Source organism: Barbatula barbatula (genome assembly GCF_947034865.1).
Source record: "Barbatula barbatula genome assembly, chromosome: 22".
Taxonomy (NCBI): Eukaryota; Metazoa; Chordata; class Actinopteri; order Cypriniformes; family Nemacheilidae; genus Barbatula; species Barbatula barbatula.
In genome coordinates this window covers 10,271,984-10,287,945 of record NC_136785.1, presented here as the reverse complement: position 1 = coordinate 10,287,945, position 15,962 = coordinate 10,271,984, and the positions used below count along the sequence as shown (strand labels likewise).

General features: G+C 38.8%; 1 protein-coding gene across 1 annotated transcript in view; it reads left to right on the top strand.

The window, feature by feature from the left end:
- nrxn2a (neurexin 2a) overlaps positions 1-15,962 on the top strand; it is a 265,411-nt gene that overhangs the window by 123,593 nt on the left and 125,856 nt on the right. The gene's annotated exons all lie outside the window — the stretch shown is intronic.

Genomic DNA, 15,962 nt, shown 5'->3' with positions numbered 1-15,962 from the left:
CAGGATTAAAGGGATTTAGACGGGAGGTTTGTTTAACCACATGAATAAGCCATTCAGGGCTTCTGTTATGATAAGATCAGAGGGAAGCGTCTGATGGGCCGCATTGCAGTCTTTTAAACATGCCGATAAGGCAGAACACCTTAATTAGTGAAGACCACAAGATAATGTTCATATAGAGCCAGTAATGGTTCAGATGACCCTAAACTGACAGCAGAAGGAAATTCGTGTTGAGCTTGATGGTGGAACCGTAGGATTTTATTATCTGTGATACTCCACACACAATAAAACATCTAGCACTGCTTTCCGTACACTCATAAAGTGGCCTTGCTCACAAGACTGGTTCTGTTTGCTTTGATAATATCCCCATATCCTGACAATATCGCTCTGGAGAGCGGCCTAATGAGCTAAATGAAGAGAAATACTGTAGGTTTAGCTCGCCTAAACTTTCAGATAGCAAGACAATAGCAGGTGCGTGTGTTTTGAACAGAGTCTTTATTAAACAGCTTGAGAGATTTAACCAAGCCGTTTCATTTAGCTAAATTAATTTTTAGATTTTATTGTGTAGATATCAAATTATATTTAATTTGACCCAATCACAACACACAGCATGTAATGGACCTCTGTCTGATTAGAATCATTACGTGTTTGCCGTGCTTGACTTTAATCTGTTCTCTTGTAACAGGGTGTTAGGCTTATTATATATGTTGACTTGTTGTAAATCAAATCGCTTTTACCGTGTTGGGGTCGACATAGAATTGGGAATTAAAATTGGGTCCACTTGCTATACCTATAACAGGTGAAAGTTGGCGTTGACATGTGAATTAGACAGAATCTTTCTTCGGTTAACCAATTTGTGTCATTTTATTGCAAACATTTTATGCTTTGTCAAATTCTTATGGGAGTCTGATCCTCCCTGATGTCAGTGATGTGTGTGATTCAATTCAAAGACATCTACAAGAAACCCTCTATTACTCACCATTTCTGCATCTTCTAACTTTTTCTTGATGGGAAATGTATCCTCGTAGAATATCTAAAATGATAACATTCTCTCCCTCAATTCTCCATGTAGGGAAACATACAGTATGGGAAATATATCGACAGTATATTAAGGCAGCGAAAACAAATTATTAGAAACAAAAACACTATGAGTCTTCGCTCTCATGTGAGACGTTGAGTTTTACCACGAGAATATATTTTTCAGCATAATACAGATTCAGGGCCGTAAGAGATATACGAGTACATTTTCTCAGCGGTATGAATGTGATTATTTACAAAACTAGATCACTGATGCATTTCTTTAGGTCTCCTTTCACACCGAAACTTGGGAGCCAACGTTGAATGAAGAGTTTGCATGAAGCATGAAATATTCAGTTTGCTTGATTATTAACACAAGCATCAGAAGTGACCATTACACAAGCTGCAGATGTAAACATTTGCAAAGTTTATCGTGCATGAACTATAACAGCATGAAGTTTGTCGATGCAGCAGATCTGTGGCCACGAAGAGACATCTTCCGCACTACCAATTACATTAGCTATTTTTACAATTATGTCACGGCACTGGATACCTCCGAAATTATTAAAGTGATAATAAAGAAAGGGAAACGATTGTGTAGAGTTATACCGTAGATGTTGTAGGTTTTCACAGAGCACTTTAAGTTCAGATAGAGCTGCGAGTCCTGCTGGGAAGCTACAAGAGCAGGTTTGGATTGTGGATTGTGATGGTTAGATTCTATAAACTTACATTACAAGAACAAATGAACTCAAGTTATAGGATTTTTAGCTTCTTTTTGACAAAACAGAACACTGTGTAATGTGGATTTTATGAAGTTTGGTGGAAGTATCTTCATGTGTTATGTGATTTCTCTTGTCATAATATAGATTTTTTATAGTTTTTTTATTCGATTACTTAAAGTTTACCAGTATTAACAATACGAAAAGTACTAATAATATTATAGAGAAAGTTGAAAGGTCAAAAAATGAAAGGTCTTCCATCATTTACTCACCGTTTTGTCATTACGGATTTTTTGAGGAACATATACAACCAAACAACGTTTTTCAGTAGTTTATAAAGACATGAATGGCTAAAGTCGTATTTTACCGCATGCACACACTTAAAAAACTAGTAGGATTTATTATTACATTAACTTAGATCTTTGTGTCAAGTTTTTGAACAGTCTTTTGAGTACAATATTTTAAAACCTGTGTACAAAACTTGTACAAATACAACAGAAAAAAAGTGCAAAACCTTAAGTAAAATATGTTTAAAAGAACAGTGTGCAAAAACGAAAATAACACAAAAAGTAGGTAAATCCAACTACTTGTTTTATCAGTGCAAGCTTACAATGTTTGAGAAAATTATGTTTATGCATGGGGTTTGTAAAAGAAAATGTGTTTAAGTCACTGAAATTAGGTGAGAAGACATATACTTATACGCAAGCGCCATGTTCACAAGTGAACTTTTCCTTTCATACTACTAATATTAATACTACTACTAAAAATAATGTATAAGCAGGCCTAGATGGAATCTATCATTTAATTCTGATGCAATAAGTTATTAAACATTTAAAACTGATCTGAGTGTACTTACACTTTTATTGGTGGCTGAGAGTTTAGCCACCAAAACTTGAAATCATAACAGAAATCAAATTTAGATGTTTACGCAATTTTGTTTTGTGGGTAAATAAGAGGTGTGTAGCCTAATGGATAGCAGTTCGGTGGGAGACATAGAATGAATTATGACAGAAAAAAAACATTATTAATTTAGTTACTTTTTCCAACCCATAACTGTTTATGAAAATGAAACCAAACCGATGGGTAAGAATTTAACAATGAAGTGTTTTCGGAGCACTTCAGTGTGGGATTAGAGCTTTCTGGTGTGATTTAGTCCACCCCGCTAATACTCAATTACCTTCATAGCCCTAAATCAATAAACACACAATTATTCTTTAACACTCCTCCAAAACCCTCATGTCCTTCATTTTACGTATGTTTGTAACATTTCATTTCAACCGTTCTTCTCTTAAGCGGACAGCAGGAAGCGGGCTGCAGGTGCGAAGTGTAAAACAATCCTTCAAAAGTCATTTTCAAGCGATTGACGTGAAATCCGGCTACAGCCACGCTACAGGTCTTTATTAAGGCATTACTCATCCTCTTCCTTAAACAGCGGGACGGGGGACACGCTCAAGCCTTCCCCCTGTCCCCAAAACACACACACACTTGTACTTTTTTTTTCAAAGGGTGATTTTTCCCGACAGCAAACATATGGAGAGAATAATTCCGGTTGACCTCCGTAATTAGCGTCGATTATTTAGGAATATCATTATCACAAATTATGCCTTCCGCTTGGCTGACATCTCACACATTCACCACCACTTTGTACGGTGGCCCTTATCGGAAGGCTGTCTTTTAACAGTAAATGCGAAAGCTGTCAACAGCCAAAGATCTTTTACAGACGTTACCTACAAACACGCTAAATGTCGAGCAGGTTTTTTCAGTGTTATCCCATGTGTCTCGTGTTGTACGACACCATATGGAAGTGCGGGGATCTGTTTCATACTTTGATTTTCTGTGACCTGCCACATCCATCACTAGAGGTCTAATTAAATGGCATGTAATGTGTTACCCGTTCCGAGGCCCATCCAAGGACACGGCGGGCCGACGTCTGAGGTTCCTATGGGATTGCTCTTTCCTACTTTCTTTGTTCATTCAGGGTTCTCTCCATTCCTCTCTACCTCACATCAGAGCCTCTAGCCGTAACCATTAAATTAAATAGCTGCTGCACTTTCATGTCGGCTGTTTTGCCTTGCAGCCTTGGACTCTGGTCACCTTTCTGTGCAAGCATCTGCTCAGCCAACCATAAATGTTACATAGACTGTTGTCCCGTGTCCTGCGTTTAAAATGCACTGCGTGCACCTCACAAGAGTAATTGTTTTTGTTGGGCAAAAGTTAAAACTCTTGTACAAGCACTATTTTTTAAAGGTGCTGTACACTGTTATCTTTTCTTTCTTGAAAAGCTTTCAGAGCTGAGGAATAGAATAATTGACTTTACTTCTCTCTTTGCTTGACTTAAAGGGACAGTTCACCCCAAAATAAAAGTTCTGTCATCATTTATCCTGAATGGACCTGAATGATTTTCTTTCTTCTGCAGAACACAAGAGAAGATATTTTGAAGAATGTTGGTAACCGAACAGCAGCGGTACCCATTGACTTCCATCACATGGACACAAAACCAATGCAAGTCAAAGGGCACTGCTCTTTTGGCCGACATTCTTCATAATAGAATCTTTAGTTTTCTGCAGAAGAAAGAAAGTCATAAAGGTTTGAAATGACAAGACACTGAGTAAATGATGACTGAATTTTTATTTTGGGCTAAACTAGCCCTTTAAAGAACTGATGTTAGCGTCAGGTAAGATTTCTTCATCAATCAATTTTCCTTTTTTAAGAAAATAGTTTTTTTACACATCAATTATGTTATATGACGTCTTGCCCTCAATGATAAACAATATAAATCACTACCTTTGATTTATTGCTCTGTTGTTTCTCATTGATTTATTGATATTTAAAGTGTCCGTCTACTGTATTCTGTTTCACGGTCCACAAGTAACAGAAAACTGTGTTAAATTGAAGCAGAGGCATTAACACCTCACGTGCGGTCAACTTACAAATGAATCCTTCATGATGACATTTCCTGAAACCCAATAGGTTATAAGGGTCAATTAAACAGACTCCTTTCTCCCTTATTGGTGGATTGTGTGGCCATACTGCTGTGTGGTCACCGTCGGAACACACTTAAGCAGTATATAAAAACAACGTACAGTACATACTGCAGGTCAACAAGGGGCAAGACTTAACCTGGGAAGTAAAATCCTATAATTACGACAGCAACGGATTGGCAGTTTTTCGTATTGAATATTGAAAATGGTTTCATGAATGATGGATGGCTTTGTGAATTATGCCCTTTGAGCTCATACTGTACCGTATTTTGACTTAAGAAATAAGCACCTGGAGTTGAAGAGTATGTGGGGCTGAAGGGATGATGTGTTTTAAGCGAAAGGGCTGATCTGAGAACTGCGAGTTCTGTATTGACACCTGTAAACAATGCAGTCCGACTGGAGACTGTGAGCGGAAGCCGAAAGCAGGAAAGTGAATGACATCTGTAAATGCTTGTTCACTCTTAGCTACATAGTACAATTCAACCTTGAAAAATAAAAAATATAGTCCACTGTGTAAAGAAAGGCTGGGTATATTTCTCAGATCTATTGACAGAAATGCAATATACGGTAGTATACATAACTATGTCTTCAGAGGTGTATAAAGACCTTACATTATACTGTTATGTTTTTATTACCATAGAATGAGCTATTTCTATCTACATACACCACGGGCAAACTAAACGGACAATCTGCTCTACAGAGCGTGTCTCGTAAACACGTTATCTCCATCTTTGTTCTGTGCAGCCACCGTAGTGCTTCGAAAGGGAGGTGTGAAGTGAGCCGTTGGTTGCCATTCGCAACCTCACTGCTAGATACCGCTAAAATCTCCATATTTAAGGCTAGTACTTTTGATAAACAAGACCAGTTTTTGACATAAACCAGCTGGTTTGGCAGAGTAGACTGGTGTTAAAATAGTGCATTTTCAGGACAAAACTACATTGATGCCTTTGGCAGACGGTGTTTTAGCTTTAGTGCATTAAAGTGTATGTAAGAATATAAATATAAGAATATACAAATGTAAATATTTGATCAGTATGCGTGTTCCATGGGAATAATCTGCAGTGTTGTGCATAGCTGATTTGCAATTGTATGTTTACATCACTAATATATACTGTATTGAGCATCAGCCCCTGGCTCTTCTGATATTAGCATCGGCCATTGAAAACCCATGGAAGTCGACCACTAATTAAGATACATCTGTTTATTTAGTATCCTCTACTTTCTTTCGGGAAATGTTCAATACGAGTTAAACTCCGTCAACAATATTTGTGTTGATTATCGCTGAAAAACATTTCAATGCGTCCCTCTGCAAAAATCCTGGTTACAGTAACACACTTAATGAAACTACACGAAGCCATTAATATTGAGAGTTTAAATGCTAAAGTGAGAAAATGACATTGTTCAAGCACTCACATGAATTATTCAGTAAAATCCTGTTTATGATCTGAGACGTAAAACTGTCTAAATTGTCCGTGTTGGGGTGGGACTATTTTTCAAAGCGGATGAACTTCTGGTTCCTGCATTATCAGTGTAATTCCTGTGGATCTTCATCATAACAATGAAAGATTGCCTTTAACTTTATGCAGACAAGGTCAGTAAACAATTCAATCACATTAGCCTCATGCCAACACAATATTGCGTAAGTCTCGTGGCTATACTTTTAAAGTGCCGTGCATTTGAATATGACCCGGTGAACTGTCATAGCAAGTGCTTTACTGTAATCCTTTTTCCTAAAGGGATCAGTAAATGATGTTTCTTAACATTGTTCTTTCGATTGAGCTTAACAAGCCTTCATATTCTCAGCCTTGCTTGTATTCTCTCTGTATATGTGTGGCTCACACGCGCCCAGACTTTAACAGTCCCTGCCCTCCAGTCCTGGCAAACAGTCCCTCAATATGACATGGTGGCAGGACCCAAGGTGCTGGCTGCCTGTCCGACTGCTGATCGCTTCATTAGAGAGCAAACAAAGCGTGAATGTCTTGTAATTGTATAGCAGCACTCGCCTGGCCCTAAGAAACTAGAGACGCTATATAATAAGATATTAAGAGGAGATTGAAAGGTCACCCCCTGTCCAGAAACAGGAAGGGATGGAGTAATTGGAGGGAGAAAGACAGCGCTTTGTGGTAAAATGTCAACATAAAGGATGCCATGGACGAGCTGTAATCAGGGGTCTGTGCACCGCGTTTCTCCTCGGCTTTTAAGCCGGGTTTACCACACTGTGCGGTTTTCAGTTTTTTATTTATCTATGCACTATGAGTGTTGCTTGTCAGATGGTGCGATATGACCCCAAGTGGAATCTGTGTGTCTTTTATGTCAAGCGATATACATCTTCGGGACTCGGTCACGATTGACGGCATCGACTGGGCGTTTTACATCATTAATCACGTCACGTTCTGACATTCTCATTGACACGTGAAATTGAAATGGTACTGCACAAACTCCAGCAAGCCCTCCTGCTAATGTTTTTGGCTGGGAATGACAAAAAAGCTAATCCACGCTGGTTGAAAAATCGGGAATTCGTGAAGTGCTGTGAATTTTGATAGCGTTATCAAAGCATGAATGGAATGCCAATTAACACGATATTTATGACGCGTGTCATATAGACAATCCCACAGACACTAGGAGCTCTAGCACACACACTTCATCAATAGCTGTGCTCTGATTGGTTCATCAGACAGCCGCCAACAGTAGCTCTCATTGGCTGATCATTGTCTCTCTGGGGTTGTGAGTCAAATTTCTGGTAAAAGTTCACCGGAGGATGATTCGGCGAGCACGTCACACTTAGCAGTCCTGATATGAAAATCATCATTCCCAATACGGTATGCCCGGCTTTAGACAACCACAGGCTGAGATGTACTTTCTGCCACTTTGGGAAATGTCACCGAGTGAATGACATGGAAGAGTGGAGCCTGACAGAATTAGGACAAATTTAAGAAGGTTTACCAGCAACTGCACCCTCTCATTCTCATGCTCTTGGTGTGCTGGCATTGATTGAGACACATTCACTGCAGGAGGGAGGAGATTGAACCTGACTTCAGTTCATCGCAGCAGGATATTTGCAAACATCCTCAAACATAAGACCTAGGGACACATGACACTGGATTTTGTGTAGCTTCATTATGTACTTTGTAATTTTAAGCCGGTTACAGTGTTACAGCTACATGAAAATAAATAAGATAAAATGTAGCTTTGAGGTCATTGTCTTCTGCAAAAGGCTGATTTATATCTGGCAACGTCCATGACTATATTGATTCATCTACTGTATGACTTCCAATTAAATGCTCTCTAGAAAAATAACATTCAGTTTCGATAGAAATACACCGAAAACAACACTGAGCTCATTAAATGATTTCACAGGCTCTTTGTAATATTCTACATTCCCACGACTGGGTAACGCTGCTGTGAAGCTGCCGGCTGGATTCAGGTGATACTTTCTGTTTTCAAAGTGACGCGCGGAGTCACAGCAAACGTCGTGCACTTTGAGGTTCGCCTTTATGTTATGCTAGATAGATTTGTGCGAATTGGAAGACTTCTGCTTTATCTGTCTGTCACGCCGCACATTATGCTGTTTCCAATACACACGGTTGCGACAAGTAATAACAGGCAGCAAACAAGAGCAATGATTACACCGTTTGCGAAGGCGAGAGGCAATGTGAGCGACAAGCAAATAAATGATATTTATACACGCACCGCTAAAGTCCGACCACTTCTGTTTATGTTTTTCCTTTGCAGCTCGCGACGGGAGCCGAGTAATTACACAGGGTGTATGAATATGTCCATAAGCACCTGAGTGAGCAGCTTTCAGAATGGCTGTGTTTCTAAGGGAGGCTTGGATTCAGAGCATCCACAGTATAGAGGGGATATCGGAGGGTGGTGATGGAGGACTTTAAGAGAAAAGTTTTTACACAATAGTGAAATGCCAATTGGATATATTTTTCAGCTGATATATGACTAATAAACGGTACATGTGGTCTGACATAGCAAAGATTTTGATAAAAAACTAACAATGAAGTCTCTTATGCCATTTTATTATGAATATAATTTTATAATATCACCGAATTGGGCATTCTTCTGCGCAAGTTGAACATTTTCAACACAAGTGAGAAATTTGCGCAAAGAGCTCATTGACACCTACTGTTTGACACATCCGGGCAAGTGAAGAGACTCCCCGCTTCGCGTTTGGTGTGAACACAGCATATTGTATATTGGAAGAAATATAGGAAACATGTCAAAAACAAGATTTTATGCATTGCATAAACTTAATCATGTTTTTCACCATAAAGTTTTGTCTATATAACTACTTTTAACTGTGTATTCATCATTCATCATATCATTAACTGAGGGGGTCCGCGGTGGAACTTCAAGGGGTCCACTAATTACTGTTTACTCCCAGGCAACTTTTTGTTAAAAATGTAAAGCATGGGTACAGAAATATTACAACCAATATTCTCTTTAAGCATTGTACAAACCCGTAGGTACCCATGTCTTTCTTTCAAGACTGTAGGTTTATAATCAGTGCATTCTCTGTCTCCCTTCAGATGAAGAGTATGCACGAAAGCAGTTGCATTCAAATAAAGTGCGTTCTCATGTATTTCTAACTTCTGTTCAAATTTGTTAAAGCTGTAAAGCGCTAATTTGACAGGAAAATGACACCACACCGCTTCGGCATTGTAAACTCTGACAAAACTATCGTACGTGTTTGTAGCAAAGTTTAGTAAATGAAGGAAGGAGGCGGGAACCTGGCAAACATAAAACTCGTCGTACCCTCCTGTCGCTCCTCTCTTATGCTTCCGGAGCTCCTCCGTGAGAGATGCGAGACCGGTGCACCCACAGCGCAAAACAAATAATTCCTTAGACAGGGATCAACAACCTAGTCTTCCTCAAAACGAGAACATAAATTGATATATGAGCAGGGACCATCTGCAAAGTGATTGCAAAGCGTTACTACAAAAAATAATTCATTAATAACTTAAATGTTACGCACTGTAGTCTCACCAAATTCTGATTAATATTTTTAGTAGGCTAATGATCTTCAGGTTTTGCACTTTATAGATCAATACAAGGCTTGATTTGTCTGAGCCGATGGCCCTGTGGTTAGTGCTCCGACATATAGCGCTGTTGTGCTCCGGGCGACCCGAGTTTTAATCCTGGCTTGAGGTCCTTTCCCAATCCCGCCCCCCTCTCTCTCGCCCACCTCACTTCCTGTCCTCTCTAAAAAACAAGCTGTCCAAATAAAGGCAAAAACGCCCCAAAATAAATGTAAAAAAATATTCTTTTGATTTTATTTGTGGATAAATAAGTTAAAGTTCATTGTTTACGTTACATAGATTAAGGTGTAATTTGTGTTGTTAATTGTTTAGCTCACAAGTTATTAGTCCGGGAATCTGCGACTATAGACCAATGTTTATGTACGGAGCTTGTCTCGTAAGTATTTTCCTGTAACATCCGCGACAATGCTGATCCACGAGAAAGACTACGGAGCTCAGAATTATAAAATAGCAGTGTGTTCTGCTACACAGAAGCGGAAAAAAAAGAAATAAACGTAATAAAACGGCCTGCTTTACAACAGAATGCATAACATCTGCACTGATTTCTTTGGCATCCTTTCTCCACCAGAATAGTATTTGTGCCATAAACCAGGGTCAGTCATTTAATTGAAGCCTTAATAAAAAAGGTTCAGATTAAGTAAATGTTTAACAGTCCATCTCACAGTAAAATGAAACTTTATGATGCTGCAAATCCCTTAAAATAATCAAACAATAATACACAGGAAAGTATGTATGTGCAACAATAACATGCATAATAGTGCTAATGCAATGTCTTATCATAATATTGCTGTCACAAAAGGGGTTGTTTCGATTTAATAGCTCTGTATACATATTTAGTCACTTGACAATAGGGTAACTAACAAGAGAGATAACAATGACAAGTGTGGGTAATGAGACACTGGCGGGAAGCTAAACGAGAGAACGAAAGGGGCAGCGCCAAAGACGAGACCGGAGAGAACACATATTATGTCGTGACCGACAATTATACGTTTCTCTCCACACAAAACACGTTGCTCTGTCATGATCCTGCCACTAGACTAGAAAATCAAGACAAAGGGAGGCAGAACCATGACACCCTGCTCCATGCATCTCCCATCTAAGGGATCCTTGACCCGAAAGACTTTGAAGACCCCTGGATCAAGCCATTATCATCACTAGTCATTCACTGGTCTAAACTGTTTTTTGTGTGTGTGTGTTATTCACCGCAAGTGACTTTGTATGACTCGCCTTATTTCTAAACCCCTTGTCTAAAGGGTGTTATTTTGAGACAATTACGACACGCAATAACTGTATTTGTTTTGTTTCCTTGTGAAAACCTGTCGTCAAGGCTTGTGCGTAAAATCCCTGAATTCCATTAAGCTGCTTGACACAAACTATCCCACTTCGCCAATTATCAGATTTGGCTTTTTACATTTGCCACGGCCTTTAGTGACCTTTGGGAGACCTGTCATGAGGGTGATTAGCCTGATGTAGCGAGATGATTTCTATCTGCTCATTAAATCACACAGACTGCAATGTTCTACAGCAGATGTGGAACAGCGTTTCACATTGTTAGCTTTTCTGATACGCTGTTTTGAAACTCACCACCACTGTCTGCCATAATGTGTTGTGATTACCAGGGCGTTGCTGTGCGGTTGCTAGGGTGTTCTGAGTGGTTGCTATGGTTATTTGCGAGAGAAGAGAGCACCTTCAGACAGTATTTTGGTCTTCAGAAATGGGTCAGGTCAAAGCATGCCTACAATATCTGGAGGAAGCAGCAGGTTTGCATTCTCATTCATCTCAAAGACAGTTGTGTTCTCTTTCCCATCTAATCTCTGCTTCTATCTCTTCTTCTAGTAACTTTCCAAGTCAGCCCATAACCATATTTGTTCAGCGCTGGCAGACCAATTAAATCAACTTATACTGGCAAAACATAGTATGAGCTTGTGCTGAATCTGTTTTTTAGTAGCTTCGCCATCCTCACGCTAAGCTTGAATGTGCTAGAGCTCCATACATGGTGCATTTGTAGAATTAGATGGACGGTTTCTCGTAAATTCGCAGGAAGAAATTTTGTCATTCGGCTTCATGATTGAAACTTGTTAGCAATAACAGTCTCTCTCCAAGGGAGTGAATTTATTAGCTTTTTTCCACCGTCTCGCTCTCTTTATTTTGATTCTTGGCTTTGAGTGTTTATTTTCTCATTAGCAATCCACTAGCTGCGCTTTTTTGATTTATTGAGCTGGCTCAATCAGGAGAAGACAAATTCATTTAAAATTTGCTGCGACCTCCAAAAAAATGTTTTTTCATGCTGATGCGTTGTGCTCATAGCTATCATCATCAGACTGCAACCAGAACCCTTTGATTCCATTGTGTTTCTAGGACAGTTTCATGTAGTTTTTCTTAAAATCTTAATTCATATATTTGCCTCGCTCTTCAATGCCTTTTAAACAAAGATAACTTGATTTTATGTTAAATTATGAAATGTTATTAATAATAAATATCAATATTCCAAACAGTTATTATTTTTTATATTTGAAAGATATATATTTTAGTAATATTTTGTAAACTATAGAATAAGTTTATCAAAACTACAGAATAACAGATATGTAACTATTATTATGTTAAATAAATAAATATAAAAATAAATAATAAATGGTCACCAATTTTATCAACCAGCTTTCTGAGGTAACGCTCTCTCAGAGCAAACTCTGCTAAAGCCATTTTTTATCATTTACTGTTTTCTACTTAAACTCATTCTACAAAATATAATGTTGATATATTTAATATTGACATTTTAAACATAGTAAAAATTATTGAATAAAATCAAACCTTGATACCCCTATTCTCCTTTATTATGAGGCTTTATCCTAAGATTCACAGACAAGGTCACATTTTTATTCAAATGTTTGTTTGACATGAAACATGAACATGCTTGCTTAATGATATAACTTTAAGCATATTCTTTGATATCAAATTCATTTTAAGAGAAACATTTTATGGAAGTGTCCCTAAGCATTTAAATGTTGATATACATACAGAGCATTAGCCCTCTCGGTCCTCTGTAATGACCGAAACTATCATGAAAAATTATATTTCAAACTTTTAAATATAATTTTTTACAAAAGTCCTGGATTGATGCGAACTCTAACCACGTGAGATTTCAAAGTCTCACGAGAGTGATTCAAGATCCCGGAGCAGTTCTGTGAAGTCATACGTTGTCTGCGCAGCCTGCGCATGCTGCAAGAAGTCAAATGCGTGCTAACCTGGGGGGCCTTCAATGAGGCTACTGCTGACAGTACAATAGGAAATCAATGAGAGAGATTAATTTTGAGTGACAGTAAAACTGAACAATCATATCATCTTTCTAAATGGGCAAACCATCTGGGTGATTGTTGACCAGCAGTATCGTAAAACGTTATGGAAAAAGAAAAAGCAGAAAACAATATCACTCAAAACAGCCTGTGGATGGACTTTGTAATCAAATCTTAGAAAAAAGTGGACATCTAAAAAACTTTGTTCAAAACAACAGGAGGAAGACTTTGTTTTCAAGTAATTTTATCATCAAATTGTAAGTTATTTATGATTTATTTGGCCGCTGTGCCTCAATTCATTCTGGTCGCTGTTGTTGAGACGAGTGTTTGCTATGGTCAGTCTTTAAATTGAACAGAAATCATTTTGCATATTTGCTGTTCTTCTACATAACCGTGACATTTAATCCAATAAATGGTCAATTTAATACGGTCAGTTCCATACGTTTAGTTCACTGTACCAGTTCAATATTAAGATGTATCATAATCATAGTTTATTCGACGGTGAATCTCTGTTTACTGTCTGCTAGTGCTGTCACCGGGTTTCTTTGCTGAGAACGCTCTCAAGAGGGGTCGCTTTTTAAACTGGTATTGTGTACGTAAATCTGTGTTGGTTTTATGATCCGAATGGGAGTCAGTGGTTGTCATGTGTGTGCAACCCAGCGCACGCCGATCATAATGCACATAATGTGTAATAATGATTTGATTTTGGTGAAAAACTCTCTGTGCTGTTTGGCTTGTTGCGTTTCAAGTATGATGCGGAGGTATGTATGGGCACTTCTATAGGAAAGCACAGTAACACCTTGTCTACACCGAACGTGACGAGACCTTAGACGATAGAACGCATTAGAACCCATTAAAATAGTACATTGTGTCCACACACTGGATCTGGCGCGACTCGACAATCCCATTAGAACAAGGCGTGTGCCGCAAAATCCAGCACTGCGAATGGAGAAAAGAAAATCCCAATGGGAAAACGAATCCCAGCATATTTACAAACATTTACACATAGCTGTTTCAAAGCCCTTTCTGTTATGATTCTGATGGTAATATTTGTAACGGCGTCTTTGATGTCACCTATAACTGTAACATTTGGCAGTCAGCCTGCGATGTCATCAAGCGAGCGGCAGCTCTGGAATGAGGCTCAATGCATCATTTCCTCCCACAAAAACATGATAATGAGACACACTCATGTGTGCTCGCGCACGCGCCTAATGACCTTCTCCGTGTGCAAGTCACATTCACAACAGCGCTGCATATGTCACCAACTTAAACCTGGAGAAATGTAATAACGTCTCTGAAACTGCGTGTTGGCACAGCAGCAGAGGATGTGGAGCATCTAAATGTATGTGTCAGAGAGCTTTCGTTGTCAGCGCCGGGAAAAGCGTAATAGGTTTTTGCGTTTTTTAGATTTTACATTTCAGTTACTGAATATAAAAGGCATTCGATAAAACTCTGTAGTGGACCAGTGACGGGCAAATGTCATGTGATTACTTTGATGAACATGTCTGACATTTTAATCAAATGTAACAGAATTATATTGTATCTGCATATATTTTGCATAAATACTAGGTAAAGTGCTGTTTTTTGGCATCATAATGCTTTTAAAAGCCCCAGCCAGAATTTCTCTCTCTCTCTCTCTCTCTCTCTGTTCACTCTCTATCTCTCTCTTTCTTTCAAAAAAGCATTCAGGCAAATACGAGCCCCTAATCTATTTCTCTCTTTACTCCTCTCTCCTCCCCCGCGCATGAATATCCCCTCAGGATGAGAGTGAGAAAGAGAGGGAGAGCGAGAGACGTGCACACAGAACAGGAGAGTGGCTGAGATATCTACATCACAGCTTCACACCCCTCTTACCTGGAGAAGTTCATTTAGCTGTAAAGCAGGTGCTTTATTGGCGCTTAACAACCGCCAAATGCGTGCATACACTCCAACTGGCAATAAAACAAGCTCTGTGCCTTTCATTCGCTGTTATCTTCCTCTTGAAGGAGAGGCAAGAGAAAACGCGCCATCGTTCTGCTAAATGTCACCGTCATTAATAGCCATTGAATGATTGAATGCATCACACCCACCTGCTGAGCCCACCACACCCCTCTTGTAAAGGGTAAGATACTCTGCAAATATTGAGATAAATGCATAGGCAATGAAAAAGCAGAATGAAATGTGAGGATGATACACGTGGATTTTGCAGTACTTTTGTGCGTTTAGGAAACTGGTGACCATGTTAAAGTGATATTTCACCAAAAAAATGCAAATTCTGTCATCGTTTACTCCTCTCTTGCCATTTTAAACCTGTATGCCTTTCTTTCCTCCACAGAACACAATAGACGATATTTTGAAGAATGTTGTTAACTGGCCACGATTCACTTGCTTTGGATTTTGTGTCCGTACAATAGTAGTGAATGGGTGACAGAGGTGTTCGGTTACCAACTTCAACTTCTTCTTCAACTTCTTCTTTTGTGTTCTGCAGAAGAAAGAAAGAAAGTCATACAGCTTTGAAATGATAAGAAAGTGTGTAAATGATGACAGAATTAGCATTTTTCGGTTAACTTTCCCTTTAACACTTTGTGCAAAAGCTCAAATCGCTAAGACTGCATCCATGCCAGCTTCAGTGCATGCTGACATGAAAGCACAAGGCGATGAATACTAAATGTACAAATATTAAATACTTAGAAGTGCTGAAATTTATGTCAGGCTTTCAATTGAATTGTTATGCCGGTAATGTAATTTCTGGAAAGTTTTCACGAGTGGACTTTTGAATGGCACTGTCTACTGTATGTATTATTAACTGCAATCTGATATTGGATTTCTCAGGGAATTTCTGAATGCGCTCTTCAGAAATCTTCGCTTGTGTCCGCGTCCTTTGAAACAACGTAATTTCATTACAATTTATTGCAATTAATTTAATTGCCA